General features: G+C 44.7%; 1 protein-coding gene across 3 annotated transcripts in view; it reads right to left on the bottom strand.

The window, feature by feature from the left end:
• CORO2A (coronin 2A) overlaps nucleotides 1-23,974 on the bottom strand; it is a 66,835-nt gene that overhangs the window by 30,637 nt on the left and 12,224 nt on the right. Inside the window, exon 1 of one of the 3 annotated variants that reach the window (XM_083719247.1) lies at nucleotides 2,079-2,387. The exons of the other annotated variants lie outside the window; for them this stretch is intronic. The gene's annotated coding sequence lies outside the window, so the exon portion shown is untranslated. Of the gene's footprint in view, nucleotides 1-2,078; nucleotides 2,388-23,974 lie in introns of those variants that run through there. 3 annotated transcript variants of the gene reach the window in all.

The following is a 23,974-nucleotide window of genomic DNA, read 5'->3' as shown; positions in this document are numbered from 1 at the left end:
CGGCAATATGTCACAAATAACTAGGAGGAGGGATGTGTGGGTAAGCCAGCTAGTGTTTGTTGGTTGTTGTTGTTTTGCGGGCTAGAATCTTTTGTAGACTTATTTGCACAGCTGTATGAGAAAGAGGGGAAGAGAAGAGAAAAAGGGGAGGAATGTATATGAAACACAGCAGGAAGGAAAACTGCTCATCTCTCTCTCTCTCTCTCTCTCTCTCTCTCTCTCACCAAGGTCTTTTTGTTTGTTTGCTGCTGTTTCTAAAAGCACTCACTTTCTCTGTTAATTGCACCAGCCCCTTCCACTATCTCATTGCTGATTTACAGGACGAATATTCCTCCCAGAAGAATGCCATGATTCTGCAGTTCCCTACTCCAAAATATAAGGGACACGGGTGGTGCTGTGGGTTAAACCACAGAGCCTAGGACTTGCTGATCAGAAGGTTGGTGGTTCGAATCCCCGCCACGGGGTGAGCTCACGTTGCTCGGTTCCTGCTCCTGCCAACCTAGCAGTTTGAAAGCACGTCAAAGTGCAAGTAGATCAATAGGTACCGCTCAAGCGGGAAGGTAAACGGCGTTTCCGTGCGCTGCTCTGGTTCGCCAGAAGCAGCTTAGTCATGCTGGCCACGTGACCCGGAAGCTGTACGCCGGCTCCCTTGGCCAATAAAGCGAGATGAGCACCGCAACCCCAGAGTCGGCCACGACTGGACCTAACGGTCAGGGGGTCCCTTTACCTTTACTCCAAAATATGGCATTGATCATGCCCCGAAGGCTTAAGTCTCTCCATCTTTTTCCATCCTAGCCTTAAAGAGCTGCTGGCTCTCTAAACCACCTCCCTTCTTCCTTCCAGCGTCATGGGGCACACAGATCCTGGGAACGTGGCAGGTGGTACCACATGTCTGAATGTCCCATCACATCAAGAGATCCCTGCCTATGGAAAACTAGCATCTCAGGGAAGAGGTCTGCTCCCTGAAGAGCTAGTTTTCTGTAGGCAAAAAGGAAGCAAAACCAAATCAAAACACAAGATTACAGAACTATGGCCCCTTTCTTAAAACAACCAACCAGAAAATGGACATAACAGGTTAAACAAAAGTAAAGTTAAGATCTGGTTACACTACTTTGTACGTTTGGTAGCCTTTTTGCCCATTTTAGTCACTGGTGTTCTAAGCATGTGAAAATGTTTTTGAATGATAACATTTCAGCTCATTATTTCTCTCTTTTTTCACCTTGGAAAGTAGATCCACAGCATGCTATTTATTTTGCAGAGGCAAGTGAAATTTGAGACAAGTACATTGTAGATTAGTCTTCAAAATTGCCAAGAGGTTATGCTAAGGTTGCCTTTCCATTCCTTTCTTCAGCGCTCTCCCTTTACTGGCTCCCTCACACTTAAAAAATACAAGCCGTAAGCTCCTCAGGCCAGAGACCTGTCTTTCTGGCTTGTGTTGCACCAGGCCTGTACAACAACACTCCACAACCAGAGCAATAAACCTCCTGGGTTTGCTTTTGCTGTGTACCTTAGAGCAGTGTTCCCCAACCTTGGGCCTCCAGCTGTTTTTGGACTACAATTCCCATCATCCTTGACCACTGGTCTTGCTAGCAAGGGATGATGGGAGTTGTAGTCCAAAAACAGCTGGAGGCCCAAGGTTGGGGAATACTGCCTCAGAGGGCAAGTTATTAGGCTACTGGCAAGTCACAATACATAGCTGAGAGGGTTGGCAGCGAGAGTCAGGAACTGTCTGGCTTGCCCAAGTGCTTTTTAAACCAAATGATGTGCAGAATTCACCATCTGGCTGCAGCTCCTCGTAGCATGGGGAATAAATATCACCTGCTAATGACCGCAGATCAAGTTGTTCCTCAAGGCACAAGAGCAGGCCAGGCAAAATTTTTTGCAGCCATATATTGTGAGCTGACAGCTTGCCCTGATCTTTCAGCCTCAGGCGGGAAGCAAAACCAGGAAGTTTGAACATTGCGCCAGAGGGCTGCCTATATGACTGGTGGACCACAAATTGTGCAAGCCGGCATTACATTGTACGGCGCTAAATGCATAAATAATGAAAACATTTCCCCCCCCCCTAAACCACTTACCTTTCATTTATTTGCAATCTGTTTCCAACAAATTAAGCTTTTTGAGGAGATCCAGCAAGTTATTGTTCTGTCGCTTGCGTGAAAATAAATTAAAAAAAGGCTGACAGATTTTTGTTTGTTTCTGTTAATGACGAGAAAACAAAGGAAAAGAACCAGGAGAAGAGGTAAGTTCAGCAACCCATGCTGACTGCACACGTCTGCCCTCAGCCTGCGCCATCAGGTGTGTGTATGGAGGAAACAAAACAATGAAATTGGAACCTGAAACCTTGTCCGGTTGGGCGTGGCCATAGTTGCCTCCCTGCCAGTCAGGTGAATCAGCTCTGTGTACAGTCTCTGCATGTTTACCTGTGACCTCAGGGTATCAGTTACCTACCCTCAGTCTGTTTGGTTAACCTGCTTGAGGGCACCCGCCGAAGCTTAAGTACAATGCCCGAGGGCTTCCACTAACACAAATTTCTCCTCAAGACAGAGGCACACATTGGCCTAACCAGTTTCCTGAATGTCGCAGGCTCCAATTTTCTTTATTTTCTCTTCCGTTTTTATTTCCCTTTTCCGATACTGCCAAAGGCAGAAGCAGAATTTAAGCAAGATATACTTAATGCAGGAGTGGGGGACTTTATTTCACCCTGGGGGCCATATTCTCTTATAAATATCCAAGCCAGGGGTTGGCAGGTCTTGACCACTAGCACAACACTAGAAAGAAGAAGGTGTCCCAACTAAAGAAGATTGTCAAGTTCAATTAATGGAATATGCTGAAAAGGCAAAACTGACAATGAAATTAAGAAGCAGAGATGACAGTGAATTTAAGGAAGAATGGAAGATGTTTATTGCATATATACAGAAGCATTATACACAGGTTAATACATTAGCAGGGTTTTAAAAGTACTTGTAATTTTACAATGAATGGATAATAGTGATTTAAATATGTTATAATTTTAATAATGGGCATGCATGACAAATAATGGAACCAGGGAAGGGACTAGAGGGAAGTCAATTTGTTTTGTTTTTGTTTTTTGGAAAACCAATAAAATATTATTAAACAACAACAACAAACAAACAAACAGTTGACCCTTATTTTCCAATAGCCCTCTAGCTCTGTGAAGGGGTTAGGAGTCTCCGAACTACTCTCGGCACCCTAAATAAACCACAACTCCCAGGATTATTTGCGGGAAGCCATGACTCAAGTGGTAAGATCCTGCGGTGCAGATAAGGCATTGCTTTCAAGGGGGTGGGAAGCATGTGAACGTTATTGTATGTGCATGCACTTTCTAGCCTGCTGCCACAGTCGTGGCTCCTTTTTTCCTCATGAATATTATAAATTTCCAGAAGGATCAGATGTCGTTGCCTTACACCGAGTCAAGCCATTGATCCATGTAGCTCAGTGTCGCGTACATTAGCCTCTCCCCAATTTGGTGGCCTCCAAATGTTTTCAACTCCCATCAGCACTAGCCAGCATGGCCGACCATTAGGGATGATGGGAGTTGGAGAGGGCAGCAGATCCAGGAAGGTTGCTATAGACCAGGGATCAGCAAACTTTTTCAGCAGGGGGCCAGTCCACTGTCCCCAGACCTTGTGGGGGGCCAGACTATATTTAGAAGGAAAAAAATGAACGAATTCCTATGCCCCACAAATAACCCAGAGGTGCATTTTAAATAAAAGCACACATTCTACTCATGTAAAAACACCAGGCAGGCCCCACAAATAACCCAGAGGTGCATTTTAAATAAAAGGACACATTCCACTCATGTAAAAACATGCTGATTCCCGGACCGTCCGCGGGCCAGATTTAGAAGACAATTGGGCCGGATCCAGCCCCCAGGCCTTAGTTTGCCTACCCATGCTATAGACTGAGTGGCAGCCAACTCTCCAAGGTTTCAGAGAGCCTTACCTGGAGACTTGAACCTGGCGCCTTTTGGGTGCAAATAATGCATTGAACCGCTGAGCTATTATGAGGCCTTCCCTCATAGATCACTGCTGGAATGTTTGGTCTAACATATTATTATTATTTATTAAATTTATATACTGCCCTATACCCGGGTATTTTGTGGTTTTATATCTTGATTATATTCTGTGTCTCAGCACGGTTCACAGAATATAATCAAGATATAAAACCACAAAATACCTAAAAAATAGAAACAACAACCCAATAGCCCCCCCCCCCAAAAAAAACCACATTTTAAAAGGGCATAGGATGTAAATCGGATCAACCAAAGGCCTGGTTTAAAAGGAACATTTTTGCCTGGTGTCTAAAAGTGTATAATGAAGGTGCCAGTCGAACTTCCCTGGGGAGAGCATTCCACAGGCAGGGGTCCACTGCAGAGAAGGCCCCGTTCTTGTGTTGCCACCCTCCGGACCTCTAAAGGAGGAGGCAGAGGAAGGAGGGCCTCAGAAGATGATCTCAGGGTGTGGGCAAGTTCATATGGACAGAAGCATGCCTTGAGGTATTGCGGTCCTGAGCCGTTTAAGGCTTTATAAACCAGCACTTTGAATTGGGCCGGGAAACTAATTGGTAGCCAGTGCAGTCGGGCCAGGATTGCAGGTTAAGAACTTAATTCAGTTTCAGGCTAAGAACTTAATTCGTTCCGGAGGTCCGTTCTTAACTTGAAACTGTTCTTAACCTGAGGTACTACTTTAGCTAATGGAGCCTCCTGCTGCTGCCGGAGCACAATTTCTGTTCTCATCCTGAAGCAAAGTTCTTAACCCGAGGTACTTTTTCTGGGTTAGTGGAGTCTATAACCTGAAGCGTCTGTAACCTGAAGCATCTGTAACCCGAGGTACCACTGTGTGTTCAAGCCGTCCTGCTCAGGTGAGCAACCTGGCCGCTGAAGAACCATCTTCAGAGGCAGCCCTACCTATAACGTATTGCAGAAATCTACCGTATTTTTCACTCTATAAGACTCACCTTTTCTCTCCTAAAAAATAAGGGGAAATGTGTGTGCGTCTTATGGAGCGAATGCAGGCTGCACAGCTATCCCAGAAGCCAGAACAGCAAGAGGGATTGCTGCTTTCACTGCGCAGCGATCCCTCTTGCTGTTCTGGCTTCTGAGATTCAGAATATTTTTTTTCTTGTTTTCCTCCTCCAAAAACTAGGTGCGTCTTGTGGTCTGGTGCGTCTTATAGAGTGAAAAATACGGTAACCTTGAGGTTCGATTGCCATTAGACTCTTCTCACAGACAGACACAGATCTTCCTTCTACTAACCTAGGATGATGCAAGCCTCTGCTGGCAGAAAGATGCTGACTTTGTAGTCAGTGCAGATTTGCTGAACAGGACGTTTTACGCACGGTCAGCAAGCCGGCCCTCTCCTTTTTGAAGAGGGCTGGGCGGCTGTCCTGCCCTAACACACAGGGAGTTTTGCCGAACTGCCATCCAGCCCAGACACTGTACTTATTCTCAGTTACTTCCCCACAAGACTTCCTCTTCCCCGTGTCTTGCCTTCATTTGACAGGGCATATGAACTGTCACTGCATGATGTATGAGAAATATATATAAGCTGTCAGAAAATTCATCTGACACCCAAATACAGCCGATTTTGTGGTTTAACCATAGAATTGTAGAGTTGGAAGAGACCCTGAGGATCATTTAGTCCACGGGTGTCAAACACAAAGCCCGCGGGACAAATCTGGCCCGCCAGACCTCGTCATGTGGCCTGTGTAGCCGCCGCCGGCCGCCAGACTTCACCTTTTATTCTCACTTTTTTTTTTTTGGACACAAGAAAGCCGCCTCTTCAGCGCATACGCGGCAGCCTACAAGCCAGATAACGTCTGCCCTCTAGCGGCGCCGGCCGTTCTACAGGAAACCTCCACTTTACATGCATTCAGGAAACCTCCACTTGTTTTTATATTGAGCGCATGCCATCCTGTGATGTGACAGATCCAACGGCTGCCTGAACCCTTCTCTCCTGTACTGTAAGTCCGACAGATACAACCGGCCCTTTGAGGGTGACCAAACTGCTGATGCGGCCCCCGATGAATTTGAGTTTGACACCCCTGATCTAGTCCAATCCCCTGCAATGCAGGAATATGCAGCTCTCCCATACAGGGATCGAACCTGCAACCTTGGCATTATCAGCACCACGTGAGCTTATCCCACTGAGCTATCCAGGCTATCTGTATCAATCCTCATCTTGTCCTTTTAACTGCTTCCTACCATGCAGGAAACGCCAGTAAATGAATCATCTTTGTGTCTTCTTGGGTACAAATTTGCGGGGGGGGGGGGGCAGTTCCCCTATGACAATGCCGGCTGTTGCAACCACTACTCTAGAGGAAATGCATTGAAAGAATTGCATGATTCACCATTACTTAACAGAGACTGATTCCACTAGCTGACAAGCGCCCCCTGCTGGTCAATATCAATGTGTACAAAAATAATCCCCTTCAAAATGTAATATTTTACAAGTTTCTGCACCCTGAGGAGAGCTTTCCAAAGGTTTTGCTTAGATTTGCTTATTTGTTTGATTCCTTAAAGTGACTCCTATAACCAAGCCATTATGTGCAAAGGCAGAACAGGCAATAAGCACAGATGTAGCGACAAACGGTGCCTGTAGTGCAAAGCATTATTGGAAACAACACAAAGACTGTACCCCTAGAGCTCCAAAATGTCTAATTCTACCCTTACTTTATCTTCCCAAAGTCAAGCTGTCTCTTGCAATGCTTCCTGCCAAAGGAGGTTAGCCCCGGTGTCTTGTAAGAGATGATGAGTCCAGGACAATGTTTCCTGTTTTCGGACTACTGTTCCCATCATCCCTGACCACTCACTGGTTCTGCTAGCTAGGGATGATGGGAGTCATAGTCCCAAAACAACTGGTGACCCATGCTATAAAATACCCAGAGAATGGAGACTGTTCTGCATCTCAGAATAGCATGGTCGTTATCACAATTTGTGTTTTTGTATCTGTGCGAGAAGCAACTGAAAATAAATACAAATTTCCTAAACCTGTTATGGGCTGAAAAAAACATATGGGTTTTGCTTCACCTAGGTTGAGCTAGGATTGTATACTTCAGAATTTCTGGGAGTTTTATCCCCTTTCTTTGAATTTGGTCATTTAAGATTTATGATTTCTCTATTTCCTTCTGAGGAAACTGAATAGTTCATTGAAATGAGGTTTGTAGCCAGTATCCCGTTAAGGCTTTGTTCAATTCTAGGTTTTTCTAATTTTTCCCCTTAAACTTTTCGATTTTTATTATTTAGTTTATTTCTATAAGATAATATTTCTAGTCAATTACTTCTCATTTCAGGGATTTTCACGGTATTTCATTTATTCAGTAGCGTTTGTCTGAACATTGAGGTTCAGCTGAACTATTGGGGGCAGTAGTCAAAGATAAAGTTATCCTCCTCTATGAATGTGTCTAATGCACTTTTAAACTATCTAAGCCAGTGACCATCACTGCAGGTTGTGAAAGCAGATTCCATAAATTAATTCTACGTTGTATGAAGAAGCCCTTTCTTTGGTCTGGCTGGAATCCGCTGCCAATCAGCTTCATGAAGTCCTCGTATTATATGGCAGAGGGAATAAATTTCGTCTCTATCCACGGTCTCCCTCGGGAGGTTGTGAACTCTCCTTCCTTGGAGGTTTTTAAGCACAGGTTGGGTGGCCATCTGCCATGAATGATTTAGCTGAGATTCCTGCATTGCAGGGGGTTGGAGTAGATGACCCTTGGGTCCCTTCCAACTCTACAATCTATGATTCACCACAGCGCTTGCAACCTCTACAAGGCCATCAGCTAATATCAGCTAAAACATACTTGGCATGCACCATGAGAACAAACGTTTAGGAACGTTTAGGAACAAACGTTTAGATGAACGAACCCTAGTTAAAGAACAAAAAGTAACACATTATAAAACTATGAAGCAGTTTTGCTAAAAGAACAGCAGACATGTCAAACAAACAAACTTCACATCACAAAAAAATCTAATTTTGAAAAGCAGGGAGCAGTGCCCACTGACGACAACAAATCTGAGATCGGCTACTTTATTTATTCTGTTGTTGTGTATCAGGGGCGCCGACTTATAAAAAATATTGGGGGGGCGGGGGCCCATACCGACTTATAAAAAATATTGGGGGGGGGCCCAAGACCTCCAAACCGCTGCTGCTGGGGGAACGAAAGGGGCGAGCCCCGGGCTGCCCCAACCTTAAGTGAACCTGTGAGGGCCCGCCCTTTGCGGCAGCCGATTGGCTGCCGCCGTGGGCGGTGAATATTAATGAGCTAGGGGGAATCCCCGCTTCTCGCGGCGGGGCTGACGCCAGCCCCTCGAGATTGTTGATGGGTCGAGAGCCCGCAACCCCACCCCCTCTCTAGATCGGGAGTGGCTTTGTTTTAACTCATTACTGAATGTATTTTAAAAGGTAACTATCGTCAAACAAGGAAAATAAAAAATACCAACATAATTTTGTGATTTTACAAAGCATAATATAACTAATAATTTTCTTAAATTATTGGGGGGGCAGAGCCCCCCCAAACGAATTTTTGAGGGGGCTCGGGCCCCCTCAGGCCCCATGGAGTCGGCGCCTATGTTGTGTATAATTGTTTCTATCATACCCATTGTGTTAATATTGCTCTCACGGGTTTTGCTTTAGTAAAAAGATAAGTAAGAGAACAAGAGAACAACTCCTTGGGATCACAGAACTTGTAACCACAGAGGTACAACAAGCCAGTCATTTCAAGGGTTAACTTTTAAGCCTCTGGACACAGTGACCAAGAGATATTGGGAATCTGTGCAGAGCAGCTCCTGGCAAGAGGGGCTGAGAACCCAGCTTTCCTCATCCCAGCATTCTGGATCTTCAACAGAAAATAAATAATAATAAAACTTAAGAGAAGGTCGGTCAAGGAAAGTAATAGAACCACCCTATTCTGCCTTGGTCAGACCACACCTGGAATGCTATGTCCAGTTCTGAGTGCCACCAGTTAAAAAGAATATTGGCAAGCTGGAATGTGTGCAGAGGAAGACGACCAACATGATTAAGAGTCTGGAAACCAAGATTTATGAGGAACGGTTGAAGGAGCTTGGTATGTATAGCCTGGGAAAGAGGAGACTGAGAGGAGATGTGACAGCCATCTTTAATTATCTAAAGGGGTGTCACTTGGAGGATGGAGCAAGCTTGTTTTCCTGCTCTGGAAGATAGGACTTGAACCAAAGGCTTCAAGTTACAAGAAAAGAGATTCTCAGTAAACATCAGAAAGAACTTTCTGACAGTGAGAGCTGTTTTGACAGTTGAACAGACTCCTTCAGAAGGTCATGGACTCTCCTTCCTGGGAGGTTTTTCAAGCAGAGGTTGGGTGGCCATCTGTCCGGGATGCTTCTGCTGAGATTCCTGCATTGTGGGGGGTTGGATCCGGGTGGCGCTGTGGGTTAAACCACAGAGCCTAGGACTTGCCGATCAGAAGGTCAGCAGTTTGAATCCCCGTGACGGGGCGAGCTCCCGTTGCTCGGTCCCTGCTCCTGCCAACTTAGCAGTTCGAAAGCACGTCAAAGTGCAAGTAGATCAATAGGTACCACTCCGGTGGGAAGGTAAACAGCATTTTCGTGCGCTGCTCTGGTTCGCCAGAAGCGGCTTAGTCATGCTGGCCACATGACCCGGAAGCTGTACGCCAGCTCCCTCGGCCAATAAAGCGAGATGAGCGCCGCAACCCCAGAGTCATACGCGACTGGACCTAATGGTCAGGGGTCCCTTTACCTTTACCTTTAGGGGCTTGGACTAGATGACCCTTGGGGTCCCTTCCGACTCTACCATTCTCTGATTCTAAAAAACCAAAACAATGATGTCACTCCCCTCCCTTAGATTGGTTACTTGAGGACCAGTGGGACATAAGATACCTTCATGTACGCTAAGATGGTATCGGAGTAGAATTGAATACAACTCTTTGCCATTATACGCATATGCCGCACCTGAAGCGTTGGCTTAGCATCCCACATTTCGGCATAAACATGACACTAGCAGCTTGGTACCGCAGGCTCCTGCTGCTTTACTCCTTTAGGGACTGCATTACCTAACAAATTGCCAGACACTTGCCATCTGCTCCTTCTATTCACATCATGACACACTACACTGGAGGCTGGGCCTAAAAGAAGTCTCCTATTGTGTGAAAAGAGGAGCGGCAAGGCAGGCTGCTATAGGACATCTTCTTCTGCCACAAATGTATATATATCAAAAAATCACCTCTGAGGTACTGCTTTCAAACTTCAAAACACAAACAATAAAACAAAAGCCCAACTGACCAATGCATGTTTTGTGACTATTATTTCTAAGCAGTTAAGACGTGAACTCCTATCCTAAGCATGGAGTGTATTCGGGGAGGGGTAGTAGGGACGCGGGTGGCGCTGTGGGTTAAACCACAGAGCCTAGGGCTTGGAGATCAGAAGGTCGGTGGTTCGAATCCCCGTGACGGGGTGAGCTCCCGTTGCTCGGTCCCAGCTCCTGCCAACCGAGCAGTTCGAAAGCACGTCAAGGAAAAGCGAACATAGCTCTGTGCTCCGAAAAGATAACTTGCAGAGCTTTCCTTGGGAACTTTTGGGTAGACAAAAATCTAGTGTTCGAAAACCAGAAAGATTATAAAACAATGTTAAAAGAAGATGGAGATTAGGGAAAATCAGGCGAACCTCATATCCCCACCGACCACATTCCAACTGCAAAACTGTTTCAATTGTGAGCCAAATCTACTGTATGGTAGCTATCAGAAAGGACACAAGGCTTCAGAGTGCTGTTACAATTTCTAACTATCCCGTCTCAGTGGCCGGGATCTATGTTTTCTCAACAGGCTGGAAAACTGAAGGAAAGCGGTTCTGAACAATCAATCCCTTAACAGCTAAGGATTAATCTAAGCTCATCTGACTCCTTGTGCCCGGTTGTCAAATACTTAAGTTGGCAGAGCCAGAAACTGAAGCGGTTGGAGCTACAGATGTGATTCTAGGTTACATTTGCCCTATACATTTAAACCAGTGTTTCCCAACCTAGGGTCTCCAGCTATTTTTTTGGGGACTACAATTCCCATCACCCTTGACCACTGGTCTGGTTACTAGGGGTAATGGGAGTTGTAGTCCAAAAACAACAACAACAACTGGAAAGCCTAGTCTGGGAAACGCTGACTTACACAGTATCACACCACTTTAAACTGTCATGGCTTCCTCCAAGGAATCCTGGGGACTGTAGTTTGTGAAGGGTGTTGTGAGCTATAATTCCCCTCACAAGAGCTACAATTCCAAAATTTCCCTGGGAAGAGATTGTTAAAGTGCTCTGGGAACTGTAGCTCCCTGAGGGGAATAGGGGCTTCCTGACAACTCTCTGCAGCAAACTGCAGTTCCCAGAATTGTTTGAGGAAAGCTATGACAGGTATTAGTGATGTATGGAAGTGAGAGCTGGACCATAAAGAAGGCTGATCGCCGAATAATTGATGCTTTTGAATTACAGTGCTGGAGGAGACTCTTGAGAGTCCCATGGACTGCAAGAAGATCAAACCTCTCCATTCTGAAGGAAATCAGCCCTGAGTGCTCACTGGAAGGACAGATCCTGAAGCTGAGACTCCAATACTTTGGCCACCTCATGAGAAGAGAAGACTCCCTGGAGAAGACCCTGATGTTGGGAAAGATGGAGGGCACAAGGAGAAGGGGACGACAGAGGACGAGATGGCTGGACAGTGTTCTCGAAGCTACCAGCATGAGTTTGACCAAACTGTGGGAGGCAGTGGAAGACAGGAGTGCCTGGCGTGCTCTGGTCCATGGGGTCACGAAGAGTCGGACACGACTAAACAACAACATGGCAGGTATGGTACAGCTTTAAATGTTTGGTGTAGCTGGAGCAAAAGGTTTATCAGCAAATGGCCCCTGTGTGCACCATTTACTCTACATTATGGCAGCATCTCTCATAAAAAGGAGAGGAGAATACACGAACAGCGGGGAATGGACTTCAGCATCTAACAGAGCTTTTCCTCAGAGGTAAAGAATAAGTCACTTGTAGATCTTCAGTGCATGGCTATCAGGAACAGACAAGCTGGTCCCTCTGGCAGAAAATCAGAGCATTCCCAAACCCCCAGATGGCAAAAAGTGCTTTCATTTGGATTTCTGCCCTGAAAGGATTACATAGGAAGGAAGAAGCATCATTTGGCAGGAAGTCAGCCCAGAAGGCAAGACTGGAAGTCAAATTCTGCCACTTTGGGTTGGATCACTTGACTGGGCGTTTCAAACTCGCCCCCCCCCCAAAAAAAACCCCACCACATTTCTATACCACTTTATATTTTTAAGAAAACAATCTCAAAGCAGTTGACAATGAATTAAAACATTGAATGAAACAATCCAGGATAAAACATTACTGCTGAAAGTCAAATTGTTGTTTTTATTTTGATTATATATTTTGTGGTTTTATATTTTGCTTTTGTTCTGTGAACTGCCCTGAGACCTCTGGGTATAGGGCGGTATATAAATATAATAATAATAATAATAATATACATTCAAAGCAACGTAATCAACAGGAAACTTAAAGATTTCTAAATAAAGCATTACAAAGGAGCTCAACTACAGAATGCACATTTAACACATCAAAGTTAACAAAAAAAAATTATCTTAAACACTTCAAAAGAAACAATTCCTAAAAGAAGTCAAAGATAAAATGCACATTTAAAACAGCATAAATAACCAGAGAGTAAAATGTTATCTCAAGCATAGACCGTATCTGAGGCTGTTGCTGCCAATCCTGCCAACGGTGGTTTATGGTGGGTGGCAGCTATGAAAGCTCAGGCTCAATGACCTGGGTCTGCACTAAGAGACAGCCAAGATGCCAATCTTATGTACGATGTGAATACGGCTTAAGTTTTTTAGTGGGATTGAAGCTTTGATGGGTTCTTGCACAAAGACCTCTTTAACAACAACAACAACAACAACAACAACAACAACAACTTCACAGCGTGTGGTTAATACCACCAGGAAGTGGTCCTGCCATCAGAGACAGATGCCAGGGCATCTCTCATTGCTGTTACAAAAGTCTGCCTGCCTCCATCCTTAGGCAAAACACACAGGCTCTTGGGTAGGTGGGAAACAGGAAGCGAGGGAACACGGACTGAGTCAGCAGCAAGGCTAGTGCATTGATGGCTCAATGAGGGGCACAGGTAGGAACGGAAGGTGATAGCTGCAGCTGATTGCTTTTTTATTATTACAGTAGTACCTCGGGTTACATACGCTTCAGGTTACAGACTCCGCTAACCCAGAAATAGTACCTCAGGTTAAGAACTTTGCTTCAGGATGAGAACAGAAATCGTGCTCCGGCAGCACGGCGGCAGCAGGAGGCCCCATTAGCTAAAGTGGTGCTTCAGGTTAAGAACAGTTTCAGGTGAAGAACAGACCTCCGGAACAAATTAAGTACCTAACCCGAGGTACCACTGTATTTACAAGTGGAACGATGAGTCTGGAGGTCGAGGATGGAAACTCCCAGTTGCTCAAAACTCCACAAGATGAGGGTTGCTCCCATGATCTTAGAAGGGACCTCCCCACTCCTCCCACTCTTGCCTTGCCGATATTTGCAACACCATCCTTTTCACTTCCCAGCCAGAGGCTTGCTCTTTAGATTAATCAAACCTCTCTCCCTTTCTTACTTAAACCATTTGTGTGCTTGGCTGCTCTCTACCAGCCTTTTGCTTGAATATATTTACTGTTAGGGTATTTCCGTTCCACCTTAAAGGGAGCAGGCTATGTGAGTCACAGAGTCTGCGTATTTCCTGTTCACAGGATGTTTGTGTTTGCTATTGCTTTCGTTTTCTCTCTGTGTGCCTGAACATGCTAGCAGGCGGTCATGCTTTTCTTTGTTCTGTCCAACGTCGAATAAACTTTCTAAAATATGCTCTCCTGCTGTGCAACTTTTGCTGTGTGAATTCTGCTAATAGAGTGTGCACCAGCCTAAGAATGTGGCAATCCATTTCTGAGGCTTCGTGTCGCTAATTGCTGATATTGCACGTCTACGGGGGGGTCGATGGATGTCCGGAGTCCGGCTGGAGGCTGGAGGCAGTGACGGTCGACGTCTCCCTGGCAGTATCCCAACAGCCTTTTGCTTGAATATATTTACTGCATTAGTATCCAGGCCAGGTCGTCATCCAAAGTGAGCTCAGAACAGTTTATTTGCATGGGAACTGAGCCACAGCCCACAGCAGCCAGCTGCCCTCAAGGTGCTTTCGGACAACAACTTCCATCATCCCCGGGGAACATGAATGTGCTGGCAGGAGCCGATGGAAGCCATAGCCCAACAACATCAAGGTTGCAGATCTGCACCCTGTGCGCAAGAACATCTTGTTTTCTGTCAGAGTCAATGGTAGGCCAACAGAGGCGTCCCAGTCTGGGTCCCAATTTTGGGGTGGGAGAGATTTCATCTGAAGAAGATGCAGAATTCAGCAACCGCCAAAAGCTCGTCCTTGAGCATCTTCAGGGCTTGTAAATTAGCAACGAATGCTAAGAGCATCAGCCTTGCGAGGAAAAACATGCAGACACTTTATGACAAAGGGGTTTATTCACGCTGGCAGCCATGAGAGCAACATAAACAGCCATTGTCTCAGCTCTGACCTGCGTTAAAACTGCAACTACTATGGGGCAACACATGGTTCATTCCAGCTCTGCCTCTCCAACTCCCAATAATCTGTCCCCTTTACCTCTATCCCATCACACTTCTGGTCCAGAGGTTCTCAAACTGAAGTCCCATAATTTTCCACACAAATGTCCTGGTGGGTTTTGGGGTGTGTGGGTTTTTGTTTTTTTTACCCACTTTTAGTGTGCTATAGCCCCCTCCAGACAGGAGTGACGTGGTAGTACTGGGGAAACAAAACAACTAATAAGGTAGTGGAACATTCAAGGATTTCTGTACTTGGCCTTGAACATATTGATTTTTTCCTGATAGAGATAGAAACTGTTTTGACCAGTGCCAGATTATCAAATAGGCTAACCACAACCCTGACTGTGGGCCTGTGATTAACATAACACAGTGCTGGTACAGTCAAAGTTGTAAATTCTCCTGGAGAATTTAGTAAAAAGGCTCTTCTCAGTGGCCTGGCCTAGGGTCTGGGATATGGTGCTACAATTTTGTTATGATACTGGTGCCGAAGAAAAAACATTTTGGTGGTTTGGTTTTCTTCACATAATCCAGAATATAATCCTTCCTATAATCCTTTAATCCAGAAGCACTTCATTATATTAGAAAGGCAAGGCTAAGGTTATTAATATATGAGTTATGTATGTGCTTTGAGTTGTAGAACAAAACAAAAATATTATTAAGTGGTCTGGAGAGACTCACACACACCCCTCAAATTTTCAAGTGGTCTGATCAGAATGTGCAGTAATAGCGGGAAATGAAAATGAACCATGGAAGGAGTGGAAGGGAAGTAAATTATATACATATATATCTATGTATCTGTGTGTGTGTGTGTGTGTGTGTGTGTATAATTTTCAAGTCATCCACGGGAACGGAAGTCTCAGAATCACTGCTCAAACATAACAAAGATAACCTAGGACAAGGCTATGTAGAAGAAGAGGCCAGGCAATAAACATTAGCCACTTCAATTTCCAGTGGCTTGGGTGTTCAACAGCAAGGAACCAGTTTAGCTCCCAGCCCCAATGGTATCAGAGAGTGCACTCTTCATTTGACCCATTGTCATGAGTCATGACCCTCCGCCAACTATGGTGGCTCATTTAGCGGAAGTAACGTATTTAGTGTTAACTCTAGATGTGTATGCTTGATACTGACTGACCAAACTAAGCCTCTAAATGAGCCACCACGGCCACTAGAGGGCTGTGAAAACTCGTGTCCTGGGCTTTTCAGACTCGTCTACCCATGTACTATCTGAAACCAAAGGGGCGCATTGGTTGCCAGATGTGAAATATTATTTTCAGCTGTCCTACCCGACCACCAGTATGTTGTGCTGAGGGTCCTCTCCCCTTACATTTGTGGGACTTTAGCTGCTATGTACTTAAGGATGCGCCGGGACGCGGGTGGCACTGTGGGTTAAAACACAGAGCCTAGGACCTGCCGATCAGAAGGTCGCTGGTTCTAATCCCCACAACAGCGTGAGCTCCCATTGCTCAGTCCCTGCTCCTGCCAACCTAGCAGTTCGAAAGCACGTCAAAGTGATAGTAGATAAATAGGTACCGCTCCGGCGGGAAGGTAAACGGCGTTTCCGTGCGCTGCTCTGGTTCGCCAGAAGCGGCTTGGTCATGCTGGCCACATGACCCAGAAGTTGTACGCCGGCTCCCTCGGCCAATAAAGCGAGATGAGCACTGCAACCCCAGAGTCAGCCATGACTGGAACTAATGGTCAGGGATCCCTTTACCTTTACCTTACTTAAGGATGCTGGAAAACCATCCTTTCTAGGCTAATGATGGCTTGCTAACACTTCATTATGATTGTATGACAGAAACTCATGGTTCAATGGAAACTCATGGTTAGAGCATGGTTCCTCCCCCCCCCCCCCCCGATCAACAGGTAATCTACTTGCAGAGGTTTGGGTCCTTTGAAGTTGTTGGAGTTTTTTTGGTGGGGTGTAAATAATTTGAATGGGAAAAGAACCTGAAATATACTCAGAGTCAAGTGGATCCCATGCTCTTTATTCAGCTCATAGTGGTGAGGAGGAATGAATGTCCCCTCAAAGTATCTGCTTTATATACATTATTTACACAATGGGCTGCACGTGATTGGCTAATTCCGGAATTCTCCTGTAGGCCAATCAGGTTGTGGATTCACTTCCACCTGGAGCTGGATTGGGTGGCTCCTGCAGACCAATCATATTGCTGCATTGTGCAAGGACCAATCAGACTGCTGCATTCTGAATCCTATTGTTCTAGGACCAATCAGACTGCTACATTTTGGATCCTATTGTTCTAGGACCAATAAGACTGCTGCTTTTTGGATCCTATTCAACTCAGTACATAACAGAACCAGACACAGAATTAAGAGAGTCATATTCTCCGGAACAACGGTAGCTCTCCTTGGTGGGCCTGAAGCAGAATTATTAGCATCTGCACTATAGAAGTGCATTTGCCTCTACTGTAATCTGATTATTTTCTTGCAAACTAGACAACTACTGTATTTCAAAGCTCCTCCATTAGCCTCTGGTGCTCGCTCACACAAAAGGAAATGGAATCGTACAAGGCTGCCCCTGGAACTTGTTGCTGTTTTCCGAAGTGAGGAGCATATTAGCAATGATATCAAAAGGCTGGCTGAATTTCTTCCCAATTGCAAGAGGCCTTGTTCATCTGCAGCTGAGAATATCTTCTGCAAAAGTCACCTCCTTGGGGAGAAAACCTGCAGTGGTTCCAATTTATTAGTCACGTCGATAACATTTTGAAATTTGGAGACGTTTCTGAGCCTAACTGATTGACATCAGCCATCTTGCAGATGATAACGGCCAGCCTTCTTATTTTGCAACAAGCGATGGAGGCCTGGCAAACTCCCACTTGATCAAGCTGTGTCAGGAAAAGGCTCCTATGACCAGTTTCATGCTGTGTATTTGGAAAATGAACTGCAAGTCAATGTTGATAGGGAGGTCCATTATCTGATCTCCTTTTTCAAACATGCAGACTGAACACTCATTGCAAAGGGAGAGTGAAGGTGGGGTGAAATCAGCACCAAATCAACAAGAAAAAGGCAAACGAAGCTGACACTAAGGAGAGGCTGCTCTTCCATTAGAGAAATCATTCATTAAAAACAGCAGGTTTCAGATAAAAATCTTCCTTGGGGGCAGGAGAGATTCAGCTGACATTTTTCTTCCAAGATTCTTTCTCTAGGTCTAAGAGGACATTAAGAGAAAGACTTGTACCCATATGCACCATACGTTTAAATCAGTATTATTCCACTTTAAACTGTCATGGCTTCCTGCAAAGAACCCCAAGAAGTCTGGTTTGTTTGTTTTGTTTGTTTAATATTATTCTTTATTCTTTATTGATTAAAAATTTACATATCTATACAAACATTATGTGCTACCTCTTTACATATGAAGAAAAAGAAAATTAGGTAGTAAATAGAAAATTTATAAAGTAATAAAAAAGGAAAAGGAAAAAATAAAGAAATAACCAAGATATGAAATTTAAAAAAATCAAAAGAAGAAAAGAAAAGACAACATTATTTACACAATAAAAGTGTTCATCGATATATTACAGTATAATGAGAAGGATGGGAAAGAAGTCTAGTTTGTTAAAGTTGTTGCAAGTTAGGAAAACCCTGTTCCTTCACCCAGAGCTACAATTTTCAAAGTTCCCCGACTGTTAAACCACTCTAAGAATTGTAGCTCTGTGAGGAGAATAAGGGTCTTCCTAACAACTCTCACTCAATTTACCCATCAGCAAAAGTCTGAATGAGTGACTGTTATGTACTGAGTTGAATAGGATCCAAAAGGCAGCAGTCTGATTGGTCCTAGAACAATAGGATCCAGAATGCAGCAGTCTGATTGGTCCTAGAACAATAGGATTCAGAATGCAGCAGTCTTATTGGTCCTAGAACAATAGGATCCAGAATGCAGCAGTCTGATTGGTCCACAGGAGCCACCCAATCCAGCTCCAGATGGAAGTGAATCCACAACCTGATTGGCCTACAGGAGAATCCCAGAATTAGCCAATCACGTGGGGCCCATTGTGTAAAGAATGTATATAAAGCAGACATTCTGGGGGAACTTCCATTCCTCCTCACCATTATGAGCTGAATAAACAGCATGAAATCCACTCTGAGTATATTTCAGTGACTAACTCCCATGGAAAGCCCCGAGTTTGACCTGAAGCAAGCCGAGTGAAATCTTCACCTCTAGCAATTAATCTGTGATGATTCATTCACACACACACACAAATCACCAAGCGATAAACATGTACGTACAAGCGAGTCTAAAGAAGAAGAAGAATCTAGTACTCCTCATTCGGAAGAGTCTTGAGCACAGCTATTATGGCAAACCAATTTGCATCCCGGAACAGAAAGAAATATGCACCAAATGTTTGGCCTCCCTCCTGCTTAATTGTCCCCGGTGCAGAACTCCTTAATGGACATGACCACATCATTCAATTAAAATGAACCATCATCCTGGCTGGCTCCAGCCTGGGCATGCTGCCCACTGAGAAGCCATTTGAAGATAAGCAATCATTTACTGTGCTTGACAGGGGCCTTAAAAAGTCAAGGAGAACACTAGACATTGCATGCCGGTTGCATGTTCCTTTTCCTACTCTTGTTTTGTCCACCTCGGCCTCGGCAAAACAAATATAGGGACAAGGAGCTGTTTTAACACCTTCCTCTCCTCTTTGGGCATTGCGCCACTCAAAAAAACCCCACCCTCCCATTGATTTTCGGTTTCTTCATTTAACAAATTTGTATACCACTTTCCAAGACACACACACACACACACAGATTCATGAAGTGGGTTAGAAACCCAGCGCCAGACATACAATAAAATACCATTTAAAGCCATATAAAAACACCACAAAAACAGTACAGTGGTACCTCGGGTTACATATGCTTCAGGTTACATTTGCTTCAGGTTAGAGACTCGGCTAACCCAGAAATAGTACCTCGGGTTAAGAACTTTGCTTCAGGATGAGAACAGAAATCGTGTGGCAGCAGCGGAAGGCCCCATTAGCTAAAGTGGGGCTTCAGGTTAAGAACAGTTTCAGGTTAAGAACGGACCTCTGGAACGAATTAAGTATGTAACCAGAGGTACCACTGTATCTCAAACACAAGAGTGTCAACATTAAAACAGCAGCATAGGACTAAACTATGAAAATCAGGTTCACATAACAATTCTGCAATTGAGATGATACGGGTTGCTAAAAGTTGCAGGGAAGAGGTAAGTCTCCAGAGCATCTGAACCTCACAAAGGATGGGGCTTGTCTGATATCCTGTGGAACTCAGTGCTTTTTTTCTGGGTGTACTCAATATCAGAACCATTTCACGCCAAAAGTTAAAAGTGTGGCATTTAAACTGTAACAACTTCATGGTGCCTTTTTTCTATATATAAAAAAACAGTGGTCGAATCACATTCCACATCTGTGGGACAACTGCTAAAAAATGCACATAATCAATAACCAATAGAAAAAGAATATAAAAATCTAGTCTGGCCAGATCAGGAAACAGGAAGCCACACAAATTTAGGTATTCACCCCAAGGAGTGATCAGGTATTGCACAGGTAGACACAAAGCCTCTGGAATTTACAAAAGAACCATATATTGAAAGCAGTCTTATACCACTTCAGTGGGCATGGCTTCCTCAAAAGGATCCTGGGAACTGTAGTTTGTTAAGGGCGCTGCTGAGAACTGTAGCTCTGTGAGGCGGTTACAACACTAAGCGACAAGCTACAGTTCCCAGGATTCCCATGACTGTTAAAAAGGCATAAGAATTCTTTAAATATATGGTTTGGGTGTGACCAATGATTGACATTAACCTTAAAGGTCCTTGACAGGGCCTTGCCCCCCCTCTCTCTCTCTCTGAAAAAGAGAAATAGTAGTATTAATGGGTTTCTGCTCCATCTTTAATAAAGGCTTTATCATTTAGTCATAGGCTGCTTTATCTCAAAAAGCAAAGCCAGGGGAGGAAAGGCAAATAGAGACACTCAAAATTGACCACAAGTTGTGTGAAATCATCTCTGTTTATGAGAGTTGCTAAGGAGTCAGCCACAGTCTGGGCTCGGCACCCATCCCTAAGGAGCGCAGAGCTCTCAACCCGGCTTGTTGTTCATGGTGACGTATTCAAGGTGGACAGATTCCACAAGTTTTCACCAGTGAATTGATATTGTTTACCTTTACAGTTCAATTCTCCCAGCAAAACTTTCAAAAACAAGAACTATACACTCCCACAGTCATTACGCCATAAACCAAGCAATGTCTGTCACTGTGAAAATTACCGTTATTATCTGTATCAACTAAAGTTTCCCACATCATCAACACCCAACTTTTCTGGTGTAAAGATGGAGTGGTTTCAACAAAGTCAGCTTAGCCATGCCAGGTTTCCAACACCGTAACAGAAGCCAAAGTTAAATTTCTGTGCCCGTAGAGCACCACATCCTTCGGTTCAGACATTTTGTGAAAACATGGTTTGGAACTCCACAGATGAAACTCGAAGGACTCTTTGACTAACACACTCCCTTCTCCCATGGCACACTGCAATTCCCTTAATCCCTTTCTGACTTTTGAGACAAACCACAGTTTACGATTTTGTCTAAACTGGCAAACTGTGGCTTGTGCTGACTATTGTATATTAGGACTGGGAGCCACGGTTTGATGCCAATTTCCAAGTTTCCTGGCTCAAACCGTAAGGCAGAAAGGAAGAATTTGCAGCAGGTGAGCCCAACGTTCACTCACCTACCTTTGGATTGTAATTAAAAGCTAATAAAAATTATTATATATATAAAAAAAGGATCACTCATCTACCAGTTTGGTATTACATCGGAATCCACTTGGAGTGTACTCACATCACCACTTTAGAGCACTCTGAAGTCCCTCCTCCACCTTCATTTTCATGGCTCTTTCCTCCCCAAGCTGCTCACACAAGCCTAGCTGCAGTTTACATCTGTTTGTGTACACACAAGGAGGCACCAATAGGCAGAGGTGTCTACCCTTTTGCAAAAGTGTTCACACCTTGTCTTGAGATAAATTAGTTAAGGACTCCAGCTGGTGTGAAGCTGGTTTGAGAAACAACCCATAACAAAGTACAGGATACACTTGAATTTTGGATGATGTTGTGTGAACATAGATTAAAAACCCAGGACTGCAAATGCAGTCTGTGCACAGCAAATAGGAGTGTGATCTAGCCTTGAGCTCTAATGGGAGGCCTGCTGCCCTCTCAGATGTTCAATGAACATGTTAGAAGGTTCACATGAATATCACTATACAAACACACACACACACACACCTGGTCATCTTGGGTGTGTAGACTCCAGGCCCCAGTTTTGAAGCAGGGGTGAACTTTCGTAATATGGCGCCTCAGAACATGAGGCCAAAATTTGGTGTCCTCAAACGGATCTTCTCAATTTTGCACCCCCTCGGTTCAGTACCCTGTGTGGCAGAACCACCCTCACTGTCCGAAATCTGGTGCTGTTTAAAACCTCTGGATGTTAGACAAGGATTAAATATAAGGCATTGGTTGTGTTTAGAATAGATTTATGAAAGATTTAGAAAACGTATTTGTCAGGGACTCTAGAGCGGGAGCACAGGGAAGGGAGGAGATGGAGAGTGAGGGGGAGCAATCCGAGGGCAGCGTAGGAGAAGATGACAGTAGCCCGAGAGATTCCATGAGCCTCTTCAGCGAATTGGAAGATTCACAGAAGGGGGCGCCGGTGGCCAGGGCAAGGGGGTTCCCAAGGGGGACACTCCAGGAGCAAGGGGCCAGCGGGGACTCCCAGAGCAGCAGTTGGAAATCAGAACCAGCTTCCCCACCAGAGCATAGTGGGGGGGAAGAGTCCCAGGTATCGGGGCCAGCGTATTCACCACCAGGGAGAGAAGATGAGTCAGGGTTGACCACGCCTACATCGGAGAGTCAGGCAACGGAGGGGAGGTCACGTCCAGCCAGCTTCCAGGAGGAAGGAAGCAGTGATAGAAGCAGTGTAACGGTCAGGAGGAGGATCAGGGGGTTGGCGCGAGAGCCAAGTTCAAATGTACAGGAACGCGGGACAGCAGAGAACAAGAATTGGGAACCAGGTCCTAAAGCCCGCAGGAGGCAGGGGGAGGAGTCAGGCGACTCAGCGTCAGAAGAGTCCAGAATGGTGAATGCCCCAGCAGGCAGGAGGACCCAGAGGAGGAGAGAGGAGAGGAAGAGGTGGAGCAGGGCTAGGATCTTAAACTGGTGTCAGAGGGGAGGAGATTCAGACGGAGCTTCGCCGGTCTAGGGTTTAAGACGTAGAGCTGCGCGCTGCGGCTTTGAAATGGAAACTGAACTTCAATAAAGACTTTTGTACATAACGACAGCCTGGCGTTGGTCCTCTGTGAGCTGGGACCTAGGGGCAGCTCTGACAGTATTGATTAGAATATTTGTGTGAGATTGTATGGGGGAAATACGGAATAACAGATACAATCTTGCTTAAAATGTATATAGGAAGTGCAGTGTAAGCAATGGAAGTCAATCAATGAAATTTTATTATTATTTTCATATTGAGATATTTGTAGAATAAACTTGGAAGAAATTCTTCCAACTTTTCTTCTTTTTTCCCTCTTTATTTTTTCTTTTCTTCTTTCTTTTCTCTTTTGTTCCTTTTGCATATATATATGTGCTTATTTGAAATATATATGTATATATTTGCAATATTCTGCTTCTATTTTGTAACAATTATGTTAAATAAATAAAAAATAAAAAACCCCTCTGGAAACTCCCTTCTTTTAGGACCGGAAGGGAATCCTGAAAGTTTATCTGCCTTCGACCAGCCAGCACTTCAATGCTTTCTTCCCCCTCGCCCAGTGCTGAAATAGAGAGAGCTTCTAGAGGTCCCAAAATGGTGTGTTGTGTGGCTCTGTTGATCCAAGCAGCCGTGTCAGCCTAGCAACCACTGCAAGGTATCTCCTAGCTGATAGCTGCTGGGGATCAGTTAGCAACCCCCAATGAATCTCAAAAGTTCACAAAACGAATTGTAAACATTTCTTGGTGTCATTTTAAGCCAACCCTGTGAATTCTGTGCCAGCCCCCATCACGGCAAAGAAACAACTTGCCATTCATAAGAAAGCCTGCTAATTGAACTTCAAACAACAGGAAGTGAGGACTTCTTCCAGGTTAACTGCAGTAGACTTTTCATTGGCTTCCTGGATCCTGGATCTATGAGCAAAGCAAATTTTACCCCACAAAGCTAACACAGAATTGATGCTGATTAAAGCCAAATATAGCCTTTAATCCAATTTCTTTTTGGGGGGTGGAGTGGGGGGGATGGAGAGGAAGAATTGCTGTCAGGCTACCCCAAGAAGAACTCAAAGGTTTTCCA

Source organism: Podarcis gaigeae (assembly GCF_964106915.1).
Source record: "Podarcis gaigeae genome assembly, chromosome: 17".
In the NCBI taxonomy this organism is placed as follows: domain Eukaryota; kingdom Metazoa; phylum Chordata; class Lepidosauria; order Squamata; family Lacertidae; genus Podarcis; species Podarcis gaigeae.
Note: the sequence above shows the minus strand (reverse complement) of the source record. Positions and strands in the feature narration are given on the sequence as shown.